The following is a 7,642-nucleotide window of genomic DNA, read 5'->3' on the forward strand; positions in this document are numbered from 1 at the left end:
GTATTATGGTCATTTTTTAAAATACTGCCATAGGAGAGGGAATTGCTGTTTATAAAATGGCTAATATGTCAGATGTGACAAAACACAAAACTATCAGAAATCAGAAATCAAACTAGTAAGTCAGCTTCTTGCTTCTCCCTTTATTACCTTCAAGATGCTTCCCATGGAACTATACTAGCCCTTGCTTAGCAACCACAATTGGAACCAGCAACTTGGTTGCTAAGAGAGATGTGACAGTGACAGTGACTTAAGATGTTATTTCTGCCTTCTCAATTAACTCTGCTTCTGGCAAGGCAGTTGCGAAGCCCACAAATGTAGATCCTGCGACTGCAGGACCCGAAGCGAAGTGGTAATTTAGGTTCTGGGAGGGGGGTTGGTGCTTTCTCCACTCCGGTTTAACATCTACATGAAACTACTGGGTGAGATCATCAATCGCCATAGGTAAGAGAGATCAGCAATCATATTGTACATCTCTGTCTGCTATGAATTAAGTGGTGCCACAACCACCCTTTCACAGTTCCTGGAGGCTGCTGAGGTCTGGATGAGGAGCAATAAGCTAAAACTGAACCCTGGCAGAATGGCCTTGGATTCAGTGCTCCTTGGTTCTCAAAGAATTGCCATTGTTAGTTGTGGATAGGGTTGGATTGCCCCAGATAGACCTAGTGTATAATCTGGAGATTCTTTTGGACTCACAAAAGACGGCCTATGCACAAGTACAAGTTATGTACCAATTACCTGGACCAACACACCCTCCTCACAGTCACTTATGCCCTAGTCACTTCCTGTTTGGACTACTGTAATGCATTCTATGCTGCCCTTGAAAAGTATTTGGAAGCTTTTGTTGGTTCAAAATGCAATAGTTTTGTGCAAATCAAGATTTGTGCATATGTCACCTCTTTCAGAAGCTGCATCGGTTACTATCTGTTTCCAAATATAATTTAAGGTGCTGGTTATCACCTTTAAAGCCCAATATAGTTTTGGGCCAGGTTATTTGAAGGACTGTCTCCACAGTTACATCTACCCAGCCCATCAGACCAGGAAGGTAAGGTGTGTTGCGGGTCCCATCTATTAGAGAGATACATCTAATGGGACCAAGGAAAAAGCCCTTCTCTGGTGGCTCTTTTCCTTTGAAGAACCTTTCCCAAAGAGATAAGATTGGCTCCATTTTGTTACTTTTCCTGAAGGCCCTGAAGATGTGATTTTATCAGCAGGCCTAAGGTCCCCTGGTTGATGTGGAGTTAATCAAGTGGCCACTGGGAGTGCATGGTCTCCATTACAGGGGTTGGTGGGGAGTTTGTGAGGTTTTACACTGATTTTTAATGTAAGCCACCAGAGTTGCCATGTTTGAGTTGGACAGCCATATAAAAAAGGTAAAGGTTTACCCTGTCCAGTCATGTGCAACTCTAGGGGGTGGGTTTCATCATTTTTTAGCTGAGGGAGCCAGCATTGTCCAAAGACACTTGTGGTCATGTGGCCAGCATGACAATACACTGAGGTGCACAGAATGCTGTTATCTTCCCCCAAGGTGGTACCTATTTATCTACTCACACTTGCATGCTTTCAAATTGCTAGGTTGGCAGAAGTTGGGGCAAATAATGGGAGCTCTCCCTGTCACACAGCATCTGGGTCATAAACATAGGTTGTCGACTTTCCAGTTGACAAGTTCAGCATCTTTAATCTCTGAGCCATCACTCCTTCTTCTGAAATAAATAACCATTTAAAAACAAAGCATAACATACCATAATCTGTAAACCGTATTTTTCATTGCATTTCTCTGTATGTGTATTTGAAAATTGTTTTATAGGATTTACTCCTTTTTATGTTCAACAGACTTTACTCTTTTGTAATTGTCCTTAATTCCCTTGGAGACAGCTTCATTATGAAGTGTAATTTTTATTGCTGTTTGCATACAGAAATATATGAAACATACTCATTAAAGTATTTTCAATGTATCATTTTTTAATTCCTCTCATTGTGTGATCTCTTTATGTGTCTTACTATCCTGAATTTCCAGGTTTCAAAGAAGCTGAAAAGTACTTTTTGATCTAAAACAGGCAAGTATATCCAAAAGTGGAAGGGAAAACTTTATAAGAAACTTGATCCTTTATTGATAAACAGGTAGACATATTTTAAAACAAACTAAAGCACATTTTTTAAACATTTAAATCTGCTAGTGAAGGGCGTAAATACAAGCCAAGATAAAAGGTACTATAAAGTTTGTCCAACTGACCATGGCTATCAGGACATCTTCAATCAAGATGGCATCTGTGGCTGAATTATGTCCCCTTTGTAGGTGTATCACAAATACACACCTTAAAAGGAGGCAAGATTTCAAAGCTGGCATTCTGACTATTGAAAAGCCCTTCCCCTTTCTCCCATGGAATCCCTGAAAGCTATAGTTATTGCCATTTTTCAGAGGAACTAATTTTTGTACTTAAAGAGAACAATAGAATCTGAGTCATAAACAGGCATCACTTCGTGTCGTAAAATATTGTAGACTGTAAAATCAAATAGGCAGAATTAGGGTAGAAATCACATGTCAAGCAAATTATGGTAAACATTCCTCTATAATAAAATCAGGAATTGAACAGACATAACGTTATAACGCTTGCTGAATGTAAGCCTTATATCCTGTTAATTCCAAAGAAAAGGGCCAAGTCAGGACATGCATGTTAAAACAGATCACTCACCGTTTCTTGAAAGGAAAGGAATCTCTGATACTACAAAGCTAACAGATTTTAAACCACAAATGAAAAAAATGAAGGCTCTTCTTGATTCTGATATATTCCTTTTCTAAAAATAGCTCACTGTCATCAAGCTTTTTATATATTTGAAACATTTACATTATTTTAGAAATAATTACAATAATTATTAGCCTAATACATCGTACATATATGTATTGATCTGCTAGGAACTGAACAAGCTAAAACTTGTTTAATTGCCTCAATGTCACTGGAAGGAACTACTGTCACCCTATGAGCTAATGTGAATTTGATGGACTTTTATTTATGAATATAGTTTTAATTGCAGGTAAGTGACATCATCGGATAACACAATTATTTAGCTGTGAAACCCATTTCGAAATTTTAAACATGATTATAGCACTTCAGGTTTTCTGACTTATTGTGAAACTATTTATCACTGGGCTGTTTCTTTGAGGGGATGTCTTGCCTTCCAGCAAGGCTACCTGAAGGATTTAAAGTGTCTGGACAGGTGTATAAGGATACCAGTGCTCAACAAGGTAGGGTCAGAGTCAATGGTGGGATTCAGCCAGTTCGCACCACTTGGGGAGAACCGGTTGTTAACTTTCTGAGCAGTTTGGCAAACTGGCTGTTGGAAGAAATCATTAGGGCAGAAAACCGGTTGTTAAATTACTTGAATCCCACTGGTCAGAATCCCAAATGAAGACCCCTTGCAGTTCAGAACAAATTTCCCAGTTTCTCCCACAAATTACAAATTTGTGATAGCCCTGCCTGCAATAAATATACAAATCCCTATACATGTAAAACTCTGAAAGGAACATTCAAGGTTTTTAGAGGCAAGATCACATTATTGATTAGATATTTTTGTGTTTCTCAATTTCCAGATATTTGCAGAGTGGAGATCAAAAAATTCACAATAGCAGCAGCAGCAATCATGTGATCAAAATCCTGCTGATACATAAAAAGGTGTGATGCTTCAATCATACTGTCATGGCTGCCATCTTGATTTTTTAACTACCTCTCCTTTTGGACTACCCTGGAGTTCCTGCTGCCCCTTTAAGATTAAAAGAGATTAGCAAGACACTATTTATCTACTTTCTATATTATTTCTGCTAAGTTCCATGCTCTGTATTTCAGGAGTAAATAAACTACCAGTATCCACAGATGACATTTACTGTTTATTTTTACATAGCAGGGTGGGGTTGCTTGTAAATGAGTGATCTGAGATAGATAGATAGATAGATAGATAGATAGATAGATAGATAGATAGATGATAGATAGATAGATAGATTTTTCTGAGCATGATAGCAAGACTTCTTAAAATATATTGTGTTTTAGGCTTACCCCACCAGTTGTGTAGTATATGTCTAAAATGGCAGGAAATTGAAAGTGAATTTAACAAAGCTTTCCTACTCTCCCTCTGCTTAGCAGTCTGGATGGATCAGTGGTAATATCCTTAAGAAAAAAAGGATTATTTTTATATATTAAAAAAAAGGGGGGGTAACCAGGTATTTCCTGTATTCACAAGGGAAAGTGTTCTCTTTTGTAGTCCTAGGGGATTTCCTCATGCATTGGTTTCTGCCCTTTCATAATCCAAGGATTTGCTTTGTTTTTAGTTTTGTCTGCTCCTCTCCTGCGTAGTTTTAGAAAAGAAAAAAACCCTAAAGATTTAATTGTAGTGGCCAATACAGTGAATGAGTGTAGTGGCCAATACAGTGAATGAAGAGCCTGTAGTACAGTGGACTAAAGCACACTGTTATTAACATCTGCTGCTTGCAATTACTGCAAGTTCAAATCTCACCAGGCTCAAGGTTGACTCAGCCTTCCATCCTTTCAAAGGTAGATGAAATGAGGACCCAGATTGTGGGGGCAATAAGCTGACTTTGTATAAATATACAAAAGTATGAAGGCTATTGCTTAACGCATTGTAAGCCGCCCTGAGTTTCTGGAGAAGGGCGGCATATAAATTAAAGCAAAAAATAAAAAATAAAAAATAATTCTTACTTTCAACAGCTATCTCTGTTCATCCCTTTTTGGGAAATGCAATGTATTATTACTGGCAGCAACTGGGACTACAGAAAGTATTGCATATTGTACAATATAATCAATCCATACCGTAAACCATCAGCAATTAAATGCATTGAAATTCTATTATTTTTCAGTAAGAAAAAAGTCTTGTGAAACCAGTTCTGATCAAGTCAATTTTTTGTCACTTTTGGTCATCTAAAGCTTGTTGTAAACATTAATGCATACTTAATCAGAAATATCTGTTAAATGCTAAATAAACACAGCCTCATTTCTCTATTCACTCCTTTCGTTAGACAAATAAACAGTTGCCAAGCATGTTATTAGATTAAAAAAAAAACAAGTTACACTTTTTTATGCTGGTTGACTCCTTCTACCATATTTCATTAGATCAAATTAAAATTGCCCATATTGAATGCTGCTTTGCCTTGAACAGCTGCCTGACAAGCCAAAACAGAACAAAGCTTTTCTCAGCATGCAGGTGTCTGAAAAGAAAAATCCCTGGTTTGTCAGACAAGAATTCAAGGTAGAAGCTGCTGCTTTGAGTGAGCAGAGATAGAAAAAAAAATGGTATCCTTCGATCAAACACTTAAGGAGGAAGAGTTCTTAGTCTTCTAGCTCCTTATGTGCCAGAAAGAAGAATACAATAAGTTGCCATGCTACCCTGCATCTAATAAAAATAATTTATGGTGCACCTTTGACTGCCTCACCTTCCCACATTTTACTAATCTGCCCCAGCTGGGTCAGCTTTTAGCATTCCAAACTTTTGAGTGGCTTCTTGCAGCTGTCACTACTTGTTCTTTAGCAACCTGCTAGAGCAAGATGATTAATTCATTGCTCTACTGAAAAGTCCTTCCTTCCCTTCCCCACCACAATCATATTGCTTTGAAAATTAGTTCCGGTAAAATGTGCATATAGCAAAAAAACCCCAGGGCCTTTCTTTAAAAGTAGGGAGGGGATAATAGGGCAACTGCCCTGGGCTTTGCCTACAGAGATAGCCAAGAATTGTTCAGTATTTAAGATGATCAGATAAATAAGCACTGTCCAATGTAGGAAGCATTCAAAAACTATAAATAATAGCTGCATTGACATGGGATCCGGTGAGAAGAATGTATGTGTGATGGACTCAGATCTTTTCTGATGCTGTATATATGGGCACAAAGCCTCAACTCTCTGACTGGTTGTCAGTCACTGCTTGGGTCTCAGCCATCAATTCTATGAATTGCTTTTATTCCATAATGTCTCAACTAGGAATACTCAACTGATCCTGAGATATAACTTGCATAATAAACATTTACTACTTCAATAAAACTATTTTTGTATATGAAAAGAATCAGTGTCAGCTATGTGATCAGCGCTATATAAAGTGATGCTATTCTTACAACCAGTTTTAATCGGATTAAATGTTTGAAATGCACAGTATACCAAGGCTCTCCTAATCCATTATGCTTACTGAGGCAAAGTGAAATAATGATGATGCGGTATGCATTCCCATTTTACATATAGAAGCCATACTAGTGATTTTGCCTTAAATTTACTCTGTCTCATAATACACCTTTCCATCCCATATATCTTCCATTAAACATATGATTAGGCATTTTGTCTAAGAAACTAAAATTTCTCCTGGAAAGGGGAAATTGAATTGCTCTGCAGGTAGTACCTGTGAGGATTTTACAGTACTATACTACTTCGGTGTCTCCAGCTTTGCAAGACCAGCCATAGCTGATGAAATTATCATCAACTTAATTTCGTGTCTAATGGAATTATTCCTAAGGTCTTTCTGACAGTAATGTCTTTTGTGAGTATGATTTAGAATGATCAGGTTATCTTACTCTTGCATAAACAAAAGCTGTTTATTCTTCAGAGTTTGTCAATGCACACCAAGGCAAATTCATGCAAGACTGATAGTTTCTGATTGCAAACAAGTCAGGTAGCATCAAGTAGGAAGCTTCAGCAGCACAGCGATTATGTGACTCAACCCATATGAGAATACAAAAATGTATGTACATAACAGATTTGGGCTTACATTAAGCACACTTAAATTAGCCTTGACCACAGCAAAACTTGATTTCTGTGTAAACATGGATAGAATTTCCTAGCATATCTGGTTTAACAGATATTCACTTTTTCCTGTGAAACCTCTAAAGAAGACAAAAAAATTCTTAATACGATTGCCAAACCGCATTACATAGCATTCTTTAGAGAGGCTGTAGCATTTAAATGAGAATAAATATTTAGAGGAATATGGTATACATGCAAGCTTTTGGGTCATTCCCTCCCCTTCCTAACTCATAAGATTATAGGAAATTCCATTGTACAACCAATGAAAAATGTATTGGAGAAGACAAGATGGATAAAATGTTCCCCAAATCCTATCTTAATTGGTCAAGCAGAGTCAGAGTTTTCCCCCATCCTAACACGCACCCATATAATGCCTGCTTGCTTTTTACTCCCTCTAGTTTTTCATCAGACGGTTATTCCCAGTGGGTTGTTAAAGAAACTCTTTCCATCACTCTCCTTGCAACACCTGGCCTGGGTTTTCTACAGAAGATACATGATCTGGAGTCAGCCAAGCAGCTGAAGGACACTCATGGTTTCCCAATGTCATAAGCCTCCAGCTTTGATGGACAAGTGTGCACAAACTGACTAAGGGCAAAGCATGCAGCTCCATTTCAGGAGTATCTTTTTCTGCTTGTCGAAGAAACAAATAACTGACTTTGCTACATTATAATATGGAGAAGTTAATCTCTCTCACTCACATGCTGATTTCAAGCTCTTCAGTTGTTCCTCACATCAAAGACTTGAATTCCCTACTTGATTTACACATTGCTATGTTCTAAATCAGTTGAGCTCTGGGCCACCTTATCCCTCTGACCTACAAGTTCTATATAGATTAAAATGCCCTCCCATTATTT

At 37.8% G+C, this 7,642-nt stretch overlaps 1 long non-coding RNA gene across 1 annotated transcript; it reads left to right on the forward strand.

Annotated features, from left to right (window-relative positions):
• The first annotated feature begins 214 nt into the window (after window positions 1-214).
• LOC117672398 (uncharacterized) lies at window positions 215-3,865 on the forward strand. Its single transcript, XR_004593229.3, has 4 exons — window positions 215-441; window positions 2,015-2,054; window positions 2,912-3,030; window positions 3,587-3,865. It is a non-coding gene; the product is annotated as an uncharacterized LOC117672398 (long non-coding RNA).
• Window positions 3,866-7,642: the final 3,777 nt, after the last annotated feature.

This window comes from Pantherophis guttatus, chromosome 3, assembly GCF_059756535.1.
Source record: "Pantherophis guttatus breed Tessera chromosome 3, ASM5975653v1, whole genome shotgun sequence".
In the NCBI taxonomy this organism is placed as follows: Eukaryota; Metazoa; Chordata; class Lepidosauria; order Squamata; family Colubridae; genus Pantherophis; species Pantherophis guttatus.